The sequence below is a fragment of the Ranitomeya imitator genome, chromosome 4 (assembly GCF_032444005.1).
Source record: "Ranitomeya imitator isolate aRanImi1 chromosome 4, aRanImi1.pri, whole genome shotgun sequence".
Classification (NCBI taxonomy): Eukaryota; Metazoa; Chordata; class Amphibia; order Anura; family Dendrobatidae; genus Ranitomeya; species Ranitomeya imitator.
In genome coordinates, this window is record NC_091285.1 from 149345576 (window position 1) to 149363066 (window position 17491).

General features: G+C 43.3%; 1 protein-coding gene across 6 annotated transcripts in view; it reads left to right on the forward strand.

Moving 5' to 3' along the window:
- Positions 1-240: 240 nt before the first annotated feature.
- LOC138675632 (E3 ubiquitin-protein ligase RNF14-like) overlaps positions 241-17491 on the forward strand; it is a 63255-nt gene continuing 46004 nt past the window's right edge. For 2 of the 6 annotated variants that reach the window (XM_069764030.1, XM_069764031.1), the window contains exons 1-2: positions 253-334; positions 12974-13195. The gene's annotated coding sequence lies outside the window, so the exon portion shown is untranslated. Of the gene's footprint in view, positions 335-361; positions 381-12973; positions 13196-17491 lie in introns of those variants that run through there. The other 4 variants (XM_069764027.1, XM_069764026.1, XM_069764028.1 and 1 more) reach the window with 4 other exon arrangements.

Genomic DNA, 17491 nt, shown 5'->3' on the forward strand with positions numbered 1-17491 from the left:
CAAGCAGCTTCCTCTGTGGGTTCACCTGAAGGATGTGTTATGGCAGCTAATGATTTTCCCACCATTTCACTGTAATGTGAACAAGGCTCACGGTTTGTCACCAGAGCTGCACTTAATGACACACTTTCATCAGTTACTGTATGGCAGAGCCTTGATGAAAGTAGCTGGTGTCGTCCATGGTGTCACCCAGCAAGACCATTGCACTGTACAGGCCGGCGCGGGTCCTCTTGTGCAGCAGGTGGCGCTGTGAATGGAATGCGGATCGTGGAAGTTTCCTCTCGGAACTGCCATTCCCAGTGCACGGGAGGAGCGGCGAGTGACACGCACACCCGGGGTCAGTGCAACGCAGAGGGGTCCACGGGCGCTCATATATGGGGGAGGTAACATGGCGGAGCTATGGCAGACGTGCAGCTGGCTGTGCGGGGCATGTCATGGGCAGGGTGCAGCTGGGCTGTTATACAATCACGTCCTCCATGCTCCTGGCTGCTGAGTGCTCCTGTGCAGGGCTATTGGGACATAGCTGGGTGTGGGTTTCATCATAGCGCTGTATATATATATATATATATATATATATATATATATATATATATATATATATATATATATATATTATGTACGCTGTTACATACTACGTAGCTCTGTTATATACTACGTCGGTTGTGTTATATACTACGTCACTGTGCAATATAGTATGTAGCCTGTGCTATATACCACCTACATATTCTAGAATGCCCGATACGTTAGAATCGGGCCACCATCTAGTCTATAATAATAGAATTAACCCCTTCATGACCGTGGGATTTTTCGTTTTCCCGTGTTCGTTTTTCGCTCCCCTCCTTCCCAGAGCCATAACTTTTTTCATTTTTCCGTCAATTTGGCCATGTGAGGGCTTATTTTTTGCGGGACGAGTTGTACTTTTGAACGACATCATTGGTTTTAGCATGTCGTGTACTAGAAAACGGGAAAAAAAAATTCCAAGTGCGGTGAAATTGCAAAAAAAAGTGCAATCCCACTCTTGTTTTTTGCTTGGCTTTTTTGCTAGGTTCACTAAATGTTAAAACTGACCTGACATTATGATTCTCCAGGTCATTACGAGTTCATAGACACCTAACATGACTAGGTTATTTTTTACCTAAGTGGTGAAAAAAAATTCCAAACTTTTGCTAAAAAAAAAAAAAAAAAAAATTGCGCCATTGTCCGATACTCGAAAACACAAAAAAGCACAGTAAAACCAAAAACACACTGTTGCAAAAAAATCACAGTGGACAGCAAGTGCTAGTAAAAGGATGGAAAAAACAGGGTATTTGGTTGATACGTTTTTTGCAAAAAATGTATATTAAGCCGCTCTACCAAACGTCAAGGTATACCCATATCAGAGCAGTCCTAACTAATGTATGTAATCCCTATCTGATGTATTTAAAACCTGGTCATATGTACAATACCTGTATGAGCAGGATTCAGAAAAGGAATGTCCATGTGGACACGCTGGACAGAACGGCTCCTGTGCGCACAGCTCAAAAAAAGAGGGGTGGAGGCCTCCCCAGTCTTGTGGACACAAGAAAACAATTATATGAAACCAGAACCCATGAGCTGCGCGCACAGTGAAGAAGCCCGTAGAGACATGTTCACACCACCAAGAGACTTGAAAACACAAAAAAGCACAGTAAAACCAAAAACACACTGTTGCAAAAAAAATCACAGTGGACAGCAAGTGCTAGTAAAAAGATGGAAAAAACAGGGTATTTGGTTGATACGTTTTTTGCAAAAAATGTATATTAAGCCGCTCTACCAAACGTCAAGGTATACCCATATCAGAGCAGTCCTAACTAATGTATGTAATCCCTATCTGATGTATTTAAAACCTGGTCATATGTACAATACCTGTATGAGCAGGATTCAGAAAAGGAATGTCCATGTGGACACGCTGGACAGAACGGCTCCTGTGCGCACAGCTCAAAAAAAGAGGGGTGGAGGCCTCCCCAGTCTTGTGGACACAAGAAAACAATTATATGAAACCAGAACCCATGAGCTGCGCGCACAGTGAAGAAGCCCGTAGAGACATGTTCACACCACCAAGAGACTTGAAAACACAAAAAAGCACAGTAAAACCAAAAACACACTGTTGCAAAAAAAATCACAGTGGACAGCAAGTGCTAGTAAAAAGATGGAAAAAACAGGGTATTTGGTTGATACGTTTTTTGCAAAAAATGTATATTAAGCCGCTCTACCAAACGTCAAGGTATACCCATATCAGAGCAGTCCTAACTAATGTATGTAATCCCTATCTGATGTATTTAAAACCTGGTCATATGTACAATACCTGTATGAGCAGGATTCAGCGTGTCCACATGGACATTCCTTTTCTGAATCCTGCTCATACAGGTATTGTACATATGACCAGGTTTTAAATACATCAGATAGGGATTACATACATTAGTTAGGACTGCTCTGATATGGGTATACCTTGACGTTTGGTAGAGCGGCTTAATATACATTTTTTGCAAAAAACGTATCAACCAAATACCCTGTTTTTTCCATCTTTTTACTAGCACTTGCTGTCCACTGTGATTTTTTTGCAACAGTGTGTTTTTGGTTTTACTGTGCTTTTTTGTGTTTTCAAGTCTCTTGGTGGTGTGAACATGTCTCTACGGGCTTGTTCACTGTGCGCGCAGCTCATGTGTTCTGGTTTCATATAATTGTTTTCTTGTGTCCACAAGACTGGGGAGGCCTCCACCCCTCTTTTTTTGAGCTGTGCGCACAGGAGCCGTTCTGTCCAGCGTGTCCACATGGACATTCCTTTTCTGAATCCTGCTCATACAGGTATTGTACATATGACCAGGTTTTAAATACATCAGATAGGGATTACATACATTAGTTAGGACTGCTCTGATATGGGTATACCTTGACGTTTGGTAGAGCGGCTTAATATACATTTTTTGCAAAAAACGTATCAACCAAATACCCTGATTTTTCCATCTTTTTACTAGCACTTGCTGTCCACTGTGATTTTTTTTGCAACAGTGTGTTTTTGGTTTTACTGTGCTTTTTTGTGTTTTCAAGTCTCTTGGTGGTGTGAACATGTCTCTACGGGCTTGTTCACTGTGCGCGCAGCTCATGTGTTCTGGTTTCATATAATTGTTTTCTTGTGTCCACAAGACTGGGGAGGCCTCCACCCCCTTTTTTTGAGCTGTGCGCACAGGAGCCGTTCTGTCCAGCGTGTCCACATGGACATTCCTTTTCTGAATCCTGCTCATACAGGTATTGTACATATGACCAGGTTTTAAATACATCAGATAGGGATTACATACATTAGTTAGGACTGCTCTGATATGGGTATACCTTGACGTTTGGTAGAGCGGCTTAATATACATTTTTTGCAAAAAACGTATCAACCAAATACCCTGTTTTTTTCCATCTTTTTACTAGCACTTGCTGTCCACTGTGATTTTTTTGCAACAGTGTGTTTTTGGTTTTACTGTGCTTTTTTGTGTTTTCAAGTCTCTTGGTGGTGTGAACATGTCTCTACGGGCTTGTTCACTGTGCGCGCAGCTCATGTCTTCTGGTTTCATTGTCCGATACTCGTAGCGTCTCCATTTTTCATGATCTGGGATCGGTTGAGGGCTTATTTTTTGCGTGCCGAGCTGGCGTTTTTAATGATTCCAATTCGGTGCAGATACGTGCTTTTGATCGCCCGTTATTGCATTTTAATGCAATGTCGTGATGACCAAAAAAACATAATTCTGGCGTTTCGATTTTTTTCTCGTTACGCCGTTTAGCGATCAGTTTAATGCTTTTTTTTTATTGATAGATCGGGCGATTCTGAACGTGGCGATACCAAATACAGTGAGGCAAAAAAGTATTTAGTCAGTCAGCAATAGTGCCAAGTTCCACCACTTAAAAAGATGAGAGGCGTCTGTAATTTACATCATAGGTAGACCTCAACTATGGGAGACAAACTGAGAAAAAAAAATCCAGAAAATCACATTGTCTGTTTTTTTAACATTTTATTTGCATATTATGGTGGAAAATAAGTACCCGTATATACTCGAGTATAAGCCGACCCGAGTATAAGCCGACCCCCCAAATTTTGCCACAAAAAACTGGGAAAACGTATTGACTCGAGTATAAGCCTAGGGTGGAAATGCAGCAGCTACCGGTGAATTTCAATAATAAAAATAGATCATTATTTCCCCATAGCTGTGCCATATAGTGCTCTGCGCCGTTCATTATTGCCCTATAGCTCTGCCCCATATAGTGCTCTGCGCCGTTCATTATTGCCCTATAGCTGTGCCCCATATAGTGCTCTGCACCGTTCATTATTGCCCTATAGCTGTGCCCCATATAGTGCTCTGCACCGTTCATTATTGCCCTATAGCTCTGCCCCATATAGTGCTCTGCGCCGTTCATTATTGCCCTATAGCTGTGCCCCATATAGTGCTCTGCACCGTTCATTATTGCCCTATAGCTCTGCCCCATATAGTGCTCTGCACCGTTCATTATTGCCCTATAACTGTGCCCCATATAGTGCTCTGCACCGTTCATTATTGCCCTATAGCTGTGCCCCATATAGTGCTCTGCACCGTTCATTATTGCCCTATAGCTGTGCCCCATATAGTACTCTGCACCGTTCACTATTGCCCTATAGCTTTGCTCCATATAGTGCTCTTGCACCGTTCATTATTGCCCTATAGCTCTGCCCCATATAGTGCTCTGCGCCGTTCATTATTGCCCTATAGCTGTGCCCCATATATGCTCTGCACCGTTCATTATTGCCCTATAGCTCTGCCCTATATAGTTCTCTGCGCCGTTCATTATTGCCCTATAGCTGTGCCCCATATAGTGCTCTGCGCCGTTCATTATTGCCCTATAGCTGTGCCCCATATAGTGCTCTGCGCCGTTCATTATTGCCCTATAGCTGTGCCCCATATAGTGCTCTGCACCGTTCATTATTGCCCCATAGCTGTGCCCCAAATAGTGCTCTTGCACCGTTCATATTGCCCCATAGAAAGCTCTGCCCCATATAGTGCTCTTGCACCGTTCATATTGCCCCATAGAAAGCTCTGCCCCATATAGTGCTCTGCACCGTTCATTATTGCCCTATAGCTCTGCCCCATATAGTGCTCTGCACCGTTCATATTGCCCTGTAGAAAGCTCTGCCATTGTCGCTGCTGCTGCTGCTGCTGCTGCAGTTAAAAAAAAAAAAAACACATACTCACCTCTCTTGCTTGCAGCTCCCGGCGTCTCGTCCCGGCGTCTCCGCTCTGACTGATCAGGCAGAGGGCGCCGCGCACACTATATGCGTCATCGCGCCCTCTGACCTGAACAGTCAGAGCGCAGAGACGCCGGGAAGATGGAGCGGCGCCCGGCGGCTGGAACGTGGACAGGTGAATTGTTGTGAATTCTGTGGCAGAGCTCCCTCCTGTGGTCACGAGTGGTACTTCGGCTGATTCTCTCTGTGAGCTTCTGTTGGTGGAGGAAAGTGGTATTGCGGCTTCTGAGTTTCCTACCTCAGGTGATGTGGTGAGGTCGTTAGGTACTGCTCTACTTAACTCCACCTAATGCTTTGATTCTGGCTTCCTGTCAATGTTCCAGTGTTGGACTTGTTTTTCCCTGGATCATTCCTGTGGCCTGCTGCTCTGCATAGCTAAGTTCTTCTTTGCTATTTGTTTGCTATTTTTTCTGTCCAGCTTGTCTAATTGTTTTGCTGGAAGCTCTGGGACGCAAAGGGGGTACCTCTGTGCCGTTAGTTCGGTACGGAGGGTCTTTTTGCCCCCTTTGCGTGGTTTTCTTTAGGGTTTTGTGTAGACCGCAAAGTTATCTTTCCTATCCTCGCTCTGTTAAGAAAGTCGGGCCTCACTTTGCTGAATCTATTTCATCCCTACGTTTGTCTTTTCATCTTACAGTCATTATATGTGGGGGGCTGCCTTTTCCTTTGGGGTATTTCTCTGAGGCAAGGTAGGCTTATTTTCTATCTTCAGGCTAGTTAGTTTCTCAGGCTGTGCCGAGTTGCATAGGCAGAGTTAGGCGCAATCCACGGCTGCCTCTAGTGTTGTTTGGAGAGGATTAGGGATTGCGGTCTGCAGAGTTCCCACGTCTCAGAGCTCGTTCTATGATTTTGGGTTATTGTCAGATCACTGTATGTGCTCTGACCGCTATGTCCATTGTGGTACTGAATTGCCTCTCATAACAGTGAATATTACATACTTACCTGGTCCTGGCGTCCGGCTCCTTCTCCCGGACAGCTGTCTTCGGTGCCGCAGCTTCTTCCTCTATCAGCGGTCACCGTTACCGCTGATTAGAGAAATTAATAGGCGGCTCCACCCCTATGGGAGGTGGAGCCGCCTATTCATTTCTCTAATGAGCGGTCCCACGTGACCGCTGATAGAGGAAGAACTGCAGCACCGAAGACCGTGGGACGGCAGGGGGAGCGTCAGGATCGCCAGGACTAGGTAAGTATACCTCAGCGCCCTCTCCCCCTCACCCGCCGACCCTGCCACCCACCTTGACTCGAGTATAAGCCGAGAGGGGCACTTTCAGCCCAAAAATTATACTCGAGTATATACGGCATTTGGTCAGAAACAAAATTTCATCTCAATACTTTGTAATATATCCTTTGTTGGCAATGACAGAGGTCAAACGTTTTCTGTAAGTCTTCACAAGGTTGCCACACACTGTTGTTGGTATGTTGGCCCATTCCTCCATGCAGATCTCCTCTAGAGCAGTGATGTTTTTGGCTTTTCGCTTGGCAACACGGACTTTCAACTCCCTCCAAAGGTTTTCTATAGGGTTGAGATCTGGAGACTGGCTAGGCCACTCCAGGACCTTGAAATGCTTCTTACGAAGCCACTCCTTCGTTGCCCTGGCGGTGTGCTTTGGATCATTGCCATGTTGAAAGACCCAGCCACGTTTCATCTTCAATGCCCTTGCTGATGGAAGGAGGTTTGCACTCAAAATCTCACGATACATGGCCCCATTCATTCTTTCATGTACCCGGATCAGTCGTCCTGGCCCCTTTGCAGAGAAACAGCCCCAAAGCATGATGTTTCCACCACCATGCTTTACAGTAGGTATGGTGTTTGATGGATGCAACTCAATATTCTTTTTCCTCCAAACACGACAAGTTGTGTTTCTACCAAACAGTTCCAGTTTGGTTTCATCAGACCATAGGACATTCTCCCAAAACTCCTCTGGATCATCCAAATGCTCTCTAGCAAACTTCAGACGGGCCCGGACATGTACTGGCTTAAGCAGTGGGACACGTCTGGCACTGCAGGATCTGAGTCCATGGTGGCGTAGTGTTACCTATGGTAGGCCTATGGTAGGCCTTGTTACATTGGTCCCAGCTCTCTGCAGTTCATTCACTAGGTCCCCCCGCGTGGTTCTGAGATTTTTGCTCACCGTTCTTGTGATCATTCTGACCCCACGGGGTGGGGTTTTGCGTGGGGCCCCAGATCGATGGAGATTATCAGTGGTCTTGTATGTCTTCCATTTTCTAATTATTGCTCCCACTGTTGATTTTTTCACTCCAAGCTGGTTGGCTATTGCAGATTCAGTCTTCCCAGCCTGGTGCAGGGCTACAATTTTGTTTCTGGTGTCCTTTGACAGCTCTTTGGTCTTCACAATAGTGGAGTTTGGAGTCAGACTGTTTGAGGGTGTGCACAGGTGTCTTTTTATACTGATAACAAGTTTAAACAGGTGCCATTACTACAGGTAATGAGTGGAGGAAAGAGGAGACTCTTAAAGAAGAAGTTACAGGTCTGTGAGAGCCAGAAATCTTGATTGTTTGTTTCTGACCAAATACTTATTTTCCACCATAATATGCAAAAAAAATGATAAAAAAACAGACAATGTGATTTTCTGGATTTTTGTTTTCTCAGTTTGTCTCCCATAGTTGAGGTCTACCTATGATGTAAATTACAGACGCCTCTCATCTTTTTAAGTGGTGGAACTTACACTATTGCTGACTGACTAAATACTTTTTTGCCCCACTGTATGTGTAGATTTGATTTTTTTTTTTTTATTGATTTATTTTGATTGGGGCTAAAGGGGGGTGATTTAAACTTTTATATTTTTTTTATTTTTTTCACATTTTTTTTAACTTTTTTTTAACTTTTGCCATGCTTCAATAGCCTCCATGGGAGGCTAGAAGCAGGCACAACGCGATCGCCTCGGCTACATAGCAGCGATCTGCTGTTTGCTGCTATGTAGTAGAAAATCAGGTGTGCTGTGAGCACCAACCACAGGGTGGCGCTCACAGCTACTGGCGATCAGTAACCATAGAGGTCTCAAGGACCTCTATGGTTACAATGGAGAAGCATCGCCGACCCCCTATCATGTGACGGGGGTCGGCGATGACGTCATTACCGGATGCGGTAGTTAAATGCCGCTGTCTGCGTTTGACAGCGGCATTTAACTAGTTAATAGCGGCGGGTGAATCGCGATTTCACACGGCGCTATTGCGGGCACATGTGAGCTGTTCAAAACAGCTGACATGTCCCGGCTTTGATGCGGGCTCACCACGGAGCCCTGCATCAAAGCAGGGGAGCTGACATCGGACGTACTATACCATCCCATGTCAGTAAGGGGATATAGCAGAGCTACATAGTATATAACAGCCACATAGTATATAACATAGCCACGTAGTGTATTGCACAGGCATGTAGTATATTGGTCAGCCACGTAGTATATAACATAGCCACTCCGTTTATCGTAGTATATTGCACTGCCACGTATATAACAGAGCCACATAGTATATTGCACAGTCGACATAGTATATAACAGAACCGACACAGCCACATAGTAAATTGCACAGCTACGTAGTATATAGCACAAAGCACGTAGTATATTGCACAGCCACGTTGTATATTGCCCAGCTGCATAGTATATAGCACAGAGATGTAGTATATAACAGAGCCCACGCAGTATGTAACACAGCATACGTAGTATATAGCAGAGCTACATAGTATATAACACAGCCACGTAGTATATAACATAGCCAAGTAGTGTATTGCACAGGCACGTAGTATATTGGTCAGCCACGTAGTATATAACATAGCCACGTCGTATAGCGTAGTATATTGCACTGCCACGTAGTATATAACAGAGCCACGTAGTATATTGCACAGTCGACGTAGTATATAACAGAACCGACACAGCCATATAGTATATTGCACAGCTACATAGTATATAGCACAGAGCACGTAGTATATTGCACAGCTACGTAGTATATAGCACAGAGTACGTAGTATATTGCTCAGCCACATTGTATATTACACATATTATAGCACAGAGATGTAGTCTATAACAGAGCCCACACAGTATGTAACACAGCCCACGTAGTATATAGCAATGTGGGCACTATATGCGTGGTTAAAAAGACTAAAAATAAAAAATAAACATATACTCACCTTCCGAAGACCCCTTGAAGTCCTGGTGCCTGTGTGCGGTGCACGCGGCAGCTTCAGATCCCAGGGTTGGTATGAGCGCAGGACCTGTGATGATGTCACGGTCACATGGCCGTGAAGTCATGGCAGGTCCTTCTCGCATAGCATCCTTGGCACCGGAACCTGCCGCTTGCACTGCCGAGGACAGCAGGCGACGTCGGAGGATGAGAATAACCTTTTTTTTTTAAAATTATTATTATTTGTTACATTAGATCGTTTTACTATTGATGCTGCATACGCAGCATCAATGGTACAAAGTTGGTCACACAGGGTTAATAGCTGCGTTAACGGAGTGCATTACACCGCGGTCCGTTAACTCTGCATTAACCCTGTGTGAGCGCTCAGCGCTGACTGCAGGGCAGTAAAGCAGCGGCTATTTCGCTGCCAGACTATGCCCATCGCTGATTGGTCGTGGGCGTTTTGCCACGACCAATCAGCGACTTGGATTTCCATGACAGACAGAGGCCACGACCAATGAATATCCTTGAGACAGACAGACAGACAGACGGAAGTGACCCTTAGACAATTATATAGTAGATTAACACAGGTAGTTGAATACAATTTTGCTATATATAGTTTCAATGACAAGTTTAATATATAGACACGCACGCACGCACACACTTTCTGACCTCACACCACCCTTCCGGTATTAACTGTCAGTAAAGGTTTTTTTTTTTTTAATAATTGTGCCTTAGGCTACGTTCACATTAGCGTTGCGCCGCCGTGCGTCGGAGACGAAAATCGGACGCACAGAAAATGCTACATGTAGCGTTTTCTTGCGTCCGACGCTAGCGTCGGAAACGACGCACGTGGCGAAAAACGCCACCAAAACGACGCACGCGTCCCCTATGTTAAACATAGGGGCGCGTCGCCGCTGCGTCGCCGCTGCGTCGCCGGCGCAACAGCGACGCACATTGGCGGAACGCCAATGTGAACGTAGCCTTAGGTACATTGTAAATGGTGCACAAAAGCCTTTTTGGGGGGCAAATTCTACCCTATGTCACATGTTCCAATTCAGTCCCATTTTTTCCTGCTAAGCATACGGCTTCCACGTGTTATTTTTGTGCTTATTCTGACGGGTTTAGACTGGCATGTTGCTGGTGGGATCGTATGTTCACATTACGCGTAGATTGTGAGCCTTCGCGGGCAGGGTCCTCTCTCCTCCTGTACCAGTTATGACTTGTATTGTTTAAGATTATTGTACTTGTTTTTATTATGTACACCCCTCCTCACATGTAAAGCGCCATGGAACAAATGGCGCTATAACAATAAATAATAATAATAATTACGCATGATAAGTGTATGGCCTGCTGTGCCAAAGGTTTAATGAGCTAAATTAGAAAAATGGATGTTGGGCTATGTTCACACTGGTGTTTTTGAAGTCCTGTTTTTCGCAATAGTGCAGCAGAATATAAAAAACGGAAGCGTTGTATAACTGATGCAAACAAACACATGTGATTATTTTGAGTTCCGTTTATGTCTGTTTTTGTATAATGGAAGGAAAAGCGTATCGTTACAGACCGCGCTGAAGTTGGTTTCTTATTGAACCGGTTTCTTATTCGTCCGGTTTCTTATCTGGAGCTGAAGTTGGTTTCTTGTTTGGCTTTTTTTTTTGTACTGTTTTTTTTTTTTTACAGGTTTAACAACAAAAATAAAAAATCACAATAATATAATACAATGCAGTGAGCTTCCCTGATGACAATACACTTAAAAGCAGCTACAAAAATAATAAAACTGGCATAAAACTGGGCATGAAATTGGGGCCCGAAGGGTGTTATTGAAAGTGTTAAATGACTTTGGGCCACTGATATCACAATGCAGAAAACAGATAGTGATGGCCCGCATCTAATTCAGGTCACTTGAGCCTGGCCCAAATAGGTTTTGGGCATCAGAACTGGCATCAAAGTGGGCAAATAACTAATTTTCCAAGATTCAAATAAGTAGCTGGTGTTTTTAGAGGGTTACATGACCCTGGGCCACTGGCCTTCTAGCAGGAAGACCCACATCAAAATCCAGTTTGTTTGTTTTTTAAGGCTGACAGAGTGGTTACTGATCAAAAAGGTGTCAAAGTCAGCAAACTGCAACTTGAACAAGTTACTGGTTTGTTTTAAAGGTTAAAGAGGTTGTCCGGTCTAAAGCTACAAGTCCGCAGTCACTGCCGAATAAGAAACCAATTTCAGCCCTAAATAAGAAGCTGGGCGAATAAGAAACCAACTTCAGCATCGTATCATACAGTCCATTTTTTTCCATCGGTACCCATCATAATCACTGGGCTTCCTTTACTTCCATATACATCTGCTATGCACATTTGTTTCTTTACTTTAATTCCATTTGTCTGTTCCATTAAAAAAATGAAACTAATAAATGGAATGGCAAACTATGCAAGTGTGAACATAGCCTAACTGTGTTGCTGTACTGGCATGCCCTGGCCAATGACTCCGACTAATAGAAGAGGCTGAAAGCAGGCTTCCAATATCAACTTTATATGGAATGAGCTGTCTTAAGATATTGAGGACATATGATTTGGAGGGGGACCTGCCACCCCCTACTGATCAGCTGTTTTCAGCTCCATTGGTGGCCGAATGTACATAGTGAGGAGCCAAACCGCTCCTGTAGTGTCCGTTCTCGGGTACTATGGCTCAGTGCTATTGAAGTAAACTGGAAGGAAGGTACACTACACGGTGAATGAAGCTGCGCAATGTGGCTCCATTCACAATTTACATCTTGAAAATAACGGACACCCAGGATCCCCACTGACCTGATATTGATTCTAAGGATAGATCCTCAGAAAAAGAGAACACCCCATCCTGGAAAAGTGCTGTTATTTGTTTGTTCTGTTTCCCTTAAAGACGACTACAAAGTAGTGTTTACCCTTGCGCGGAGATGAAAAAATAATAATTTTATGCGTCATCAGAAAATGACCTATTGTTTCTTAGGTATGAAATAAATTAACAGTAGTTTCTATTCTTTCCCATCATGTTTTTGGCCCCACACACCACCATCAGTAACGCATAATTCTGTTCCTGCAGTCTCTAAAGGTGTCTTTAGTAGCCCAATTTGATACGTTATTAAGCAAAAGTGATGCCTTATCCCTCTGCTATATGGCTTGCATAACATTCCTGAGTAAAAGGCTTGCAATGACCGTCCCTGTTGTCAGGGGCTGCCCCCCTTTACTTCGCTTTCTCCATTAGTTGCCTGAAGGGTCTTTCTTGTAATCTGTGGGGGATCTCCATCCTTCAGACGCCAGATCAGTTATCATTGAGGGACAACCACGTTATTAGCACTGTACATTCTTATTCTCAGTCGCTTCATTTTTCATTAGCGGTGTAATAAAACAAATGTATGATACAGCGATCATTTCCTTTATTGATTGTTGCGTAATGGTATAGCACATCTTTAAAATCCTAATTAATTAAACCTCTTACTGATGGTAGGGTTTATCGTATGTAGTCTTTATTCATTATTTATTTGTTACAACTGACATAATGTAATACAAATAATCAACCAATTATCTTTCCATCTTTTACTAGGTTGATAATGGCAGCGTGTCCTTCTTGTCTGCATCAGCTATTTCTGTAGTGAAACTCTGCTTACAGCCCTTCCACGCAATCATCAAGGTAATATATGTAAAGAAGAACAAACGGGTGGCTCCCTATAGGGTTGCGTTTACACTGGCCACTGGTTCCCAATAATCAGGCAGTTGAAATGAGATGCCAGTCACCCGCTGCATGATCAAAATGATCGTTTTTCAGGTAAAAAGAGTTTATTCGCATTCTTGAAAGTCATTGTTCTTGGCAGCACATTGTCCTATGTAAACAGGACATATGCTGCCGAGAGCGATGATATTCTATGTGCACAGAACTACCGTCTTAACATTTGTTTTGTGCACATGGACGTGCGGTTGGCCTGTCTAAACAGGCTGTACAACTACCAATCAACTTACGCATTATAAATATACCTTAAGGCTAAGCTCCCTTTATGCGGGAACATAGCTCATGTTTTGCTTACATACTCACTTGCAGAAAATCCTCTGCATTTTACGTTGCCAGTAGAAATCTCATAAACTTGCAATGCCATATATCTTCAGCGGTAATTGACCGGAACTGCGGGTTTGGGATCCCCAACATGTCAATTTATGCTGCCCATTTAGCTGTGATTTTCACCCTTTGCAATCTTTCTTCGGAATGATATATCGCTGTGGGACATCCACGGTGGAGACAGTACATGTGAACGTAGCCGTCCTCAAAGTGGATGCAACTACTCAATCTGAATAATAGCTAGTTCTCCAATCACTTGGAGATAGTAGAAGATCGTGTCCCCAATAACTAGGTAATAGAATAATGATCGCAAAGGTATTACTGAGCGTAAAGGGAATCTGTCGCCACATTTGACCTATCTAAACTACAACTATGGGCATACAGGCTATAGAATGCTGAGGAGAGGGATACCTGTATGTCTTACATCAGATGCCATGTTGGTCATAAATCATCTTCCAGGCTATGGGGAGGATGGTGCCTGGATGATAACGCTGCCTCCAGAGCTTGTTTTACATGGAGGGGGAGTTACCAGTGTGATGTATAATGGCCGCTCTCTGCTCTCCTGATCTCACTGCAGAGCTGTGTGTGATTATACCTGACACATCTGCTGGTTGCTCTCAGCTTCCATCTCACAGGCAGACAGGGCTGTGATATTGTTATAATACAGAAGAGCTCAGAGAGCAGCAAAAAATGTGTTTGCAAGAAGACTTAATTTCTCCTGTTCTGTGTTGGTTACTTGTCTCACACTGGGAACGCCTCCTTCATGTAAAATACACTGTGTTCCAATTTATTATGCAAATTGGATTTAAGTGTCATAAAGATTTAATTGTTTTCTTTTTCAAATAAACTTGTGGATGGTATAGTGTCTCAGTGCTCAATAGATAACTGAAATCAATCTTAAACACGTGATAATTAGTTTTCCAGGTGATTCTAATTAAAGGAAAACTACTTAAAAATGATGTCCCACATTATTAAGCAGGCCAAAGGTTTCAAGCAATATGAGAAATAAAAAGGATCTCTCCGCTGCTGAAAAGCGTTAAATAGTGCAATGCCTTGGACAAGGTATGAAAAAATTAGATACTTCACAAAAACTTTGTGATCATCATACTGTGAAGAGATTTGTGACTGAAACAGAGCAGAGACAGAGTTCATGCAGATAAAGGCATAATGAGGAAGGTTTCTGCCAGACAAATTCATTGGATTAAGAGAGCAGCTGCCAAAATACCATTACAAAGCAGCAAACAGTTATTTGAAGCTGCTGGTGCCTCTGGAGTCCCTTGAACCTCAAGGTGTATGATCCTTCAAAGGCTTGCTGTGGTGCATAAACCTAATATTCAGCCACCCTTAAACAGTGTTCATGAGCAGAAACGGTTGCAGTGGGCCCAGACATACATGAAGACTAATTTTCAAACAGTCTTGTTTACTGATGAGTGTCGAGCAACCCTGGATGGTCCAGATGGATGGAGTAGTGGATGGTTGGTGGATGGCCACCATGTCGCAACAAGGCTGCGACGTCAGCAAGGAGGTGGAGAAATCATGTTTTGGGCCGGAATCATGGGGAAACAGCTGGTGGGGCCCTTTAAGGTTCCTGAAGATGTGAAAATGACCTCTGTAAAGTAAATAGCGTTTCTGACTGACAACTTTCTTCCATGGTCTAAAAGCAGAAACGTGCCTTCAGGAGCAAAATCATCTTCATGCATGAAAATGCCCCATCTCATGCTGCAAATAATACCTCTGACTCATTGGCTGCTATGGGCATAAAAGGAGATAAACTCATGGTGTGGCCACCATCTTCCCCTGACCTCAACCGTACAGAGAACCTTTGGAGTATCATCCAGCACAAGATATATGAGGGTGGGAGGCAGTTCACATCAAAACAGCGGCTCTGGGAGGCTATTCTGACTTCATGCAAAGAAATACAAGCAGAAACTCTCCAAAAACTCAAGAATGCAAGAATTGTGAAGGTGATATCAAAGAAGGGTTCCTATGTTACCATGTAACTTGGCCTGTTAGGATGTTTTGGAGTTTGTTCAGTGAATGTGACCTCCTAATGCTGCAAATTCCACAAATGAGCATTTTCAGTTCTTTAAAACATATCAAATGTTTAGAATTTCTACTCTGCCTAATAATTTGGAACAGTGCATTTTGAGTTTGTATTCATTATGGAGATTATACTGTTATCATTGGGAGGTTTCTTCAATAAAATTCAATGTATACTCTGACGGGTGATGACTTTTATTAGACTGACTGTCATTTGCACCGACCATTTTGGAAAATCCAAGAAAAATGTCATCTGCATAATAATGTGGAACATAGTGTAAGCTCTGGAGGCAGATTTATCTCCAGGCACCATCTGCCCCATAGCCTGGAAGAGGTCACTTATATAAAGTGATAAAAGATGATTTATCGACAGCAAGGCAGCTGATATGAGGCATAAAGGTATCCCTCTCCTCAGCAGTCTAAAGCTTGTATGCCCATATTAAAAGTTTAGATGCGTCAGATGTGGTGACAGATGCCCTTTAAAGGGGTTTTGCAGCCTTCTTTTAATAAAGCCTGTCATGTCCCCAATCGCTATTGATTTGCAGATATGGGGATCCTCTGCAGATTAATTTTTATTTATTTTTCCCAGCATACTTCAGCATTCAGTCATGGAGACGTGACCAGTGTGGCTTCAGTCACCGCTCAGTACATAGTGAGTGGTGGTTGTAACCACGACGCAGCACTGACTGACAGCCGGCTCAGTATTATTTCTGAGTGGGCAGTCCGTGTCGGGCGTGGTTGCGGCTGCTGCTGACTATGTACTGAGCGGTGACTAGAATTTTAGTCTCTATGACTGAAAGCTAGAGGCTGCCGGGAGGAATAAAATTGGTTTCCTCACGGTAGCAAAACTTTCAGTGCAGCAGCCGCACAGCTTTGGTATGCTTTTAACCTGCAGATTAATAAGAGTTTTTATAGGACTGGTTCAATTTAAAAGATAGCAGTAGGAGTGGATACAAGAAAAACAATGGAAGAGATGATGTTCCAACCACCAACTGGTGAGAGACATTATTACAGGACAAGGGGGTGTTATTACAGGATTGGGGACATTACAGAACAGATGACATTATTGCCGGATTGGGGAAATTATTACAGGACGGGAGACGTTTATAGCAGGAAGGGGGATGTTATTACAGGCTCAGTGACATAGTGACATTATTACGGCCAAGAAACATTACAGGGTGAGGGACATTAATACAGGTTAATGGACCTTATTACAGAACAGGGGAAAGTTTTTGCAGGATTGGGGGTATTATTACAGGCTGAGGGACATTATTACAGGATGGGGGCGTTATTACAGGGTTGGGGACATTATTCCAGGATTGTAGACATTATTACAGAATTGGGAACTTTACAGAACAGAGGACATTATAACAGGATTGTAGACATTATTACAGGATGGAGGCCAGAATTACTATATGGGGCCAATTGTAAAACTGTTACTCTATAAAGCCAATAGGGGGACAAAGAATGGAAAAGTTTAAAAAAGGAAAATAAAGAATGAAATAATATGGTATTTGGCCACTAAAAATGCTATTTTATGTAAAAATTGAAGTAAAATAGATAACCTGTACCATAACCCATATGAAAAACACACCAAAACAAATATGAAAAAGTCATATAGAAAAATAATTGTATCACTGAAAACATAATCTTCAAAATAACGTGGCCTTTCATATTACATTTATTTCTATGTGTGGCCCATTTACCCAGCTGCATTTGAGGCCCCTGTATGTAGTACAGGTGAAGAGCATAGTACAGTGTCACTGAGGATGGCCGCAGCACTGATTCTGTTAGTTGGTGCTGCTCGCTGTATCATAAGCTGGGGTTAGATATGTGGAGTGTATTAAATGTGCAATTAGATATGCTTAGAGGAACACATGCTGGGATTATATATGCAGTATCTAATGTGTGACATCGCTCCGTCCACTTCTATGGGAGCAGATGTCTAATGTGTGACCCCGCTCCATCCAC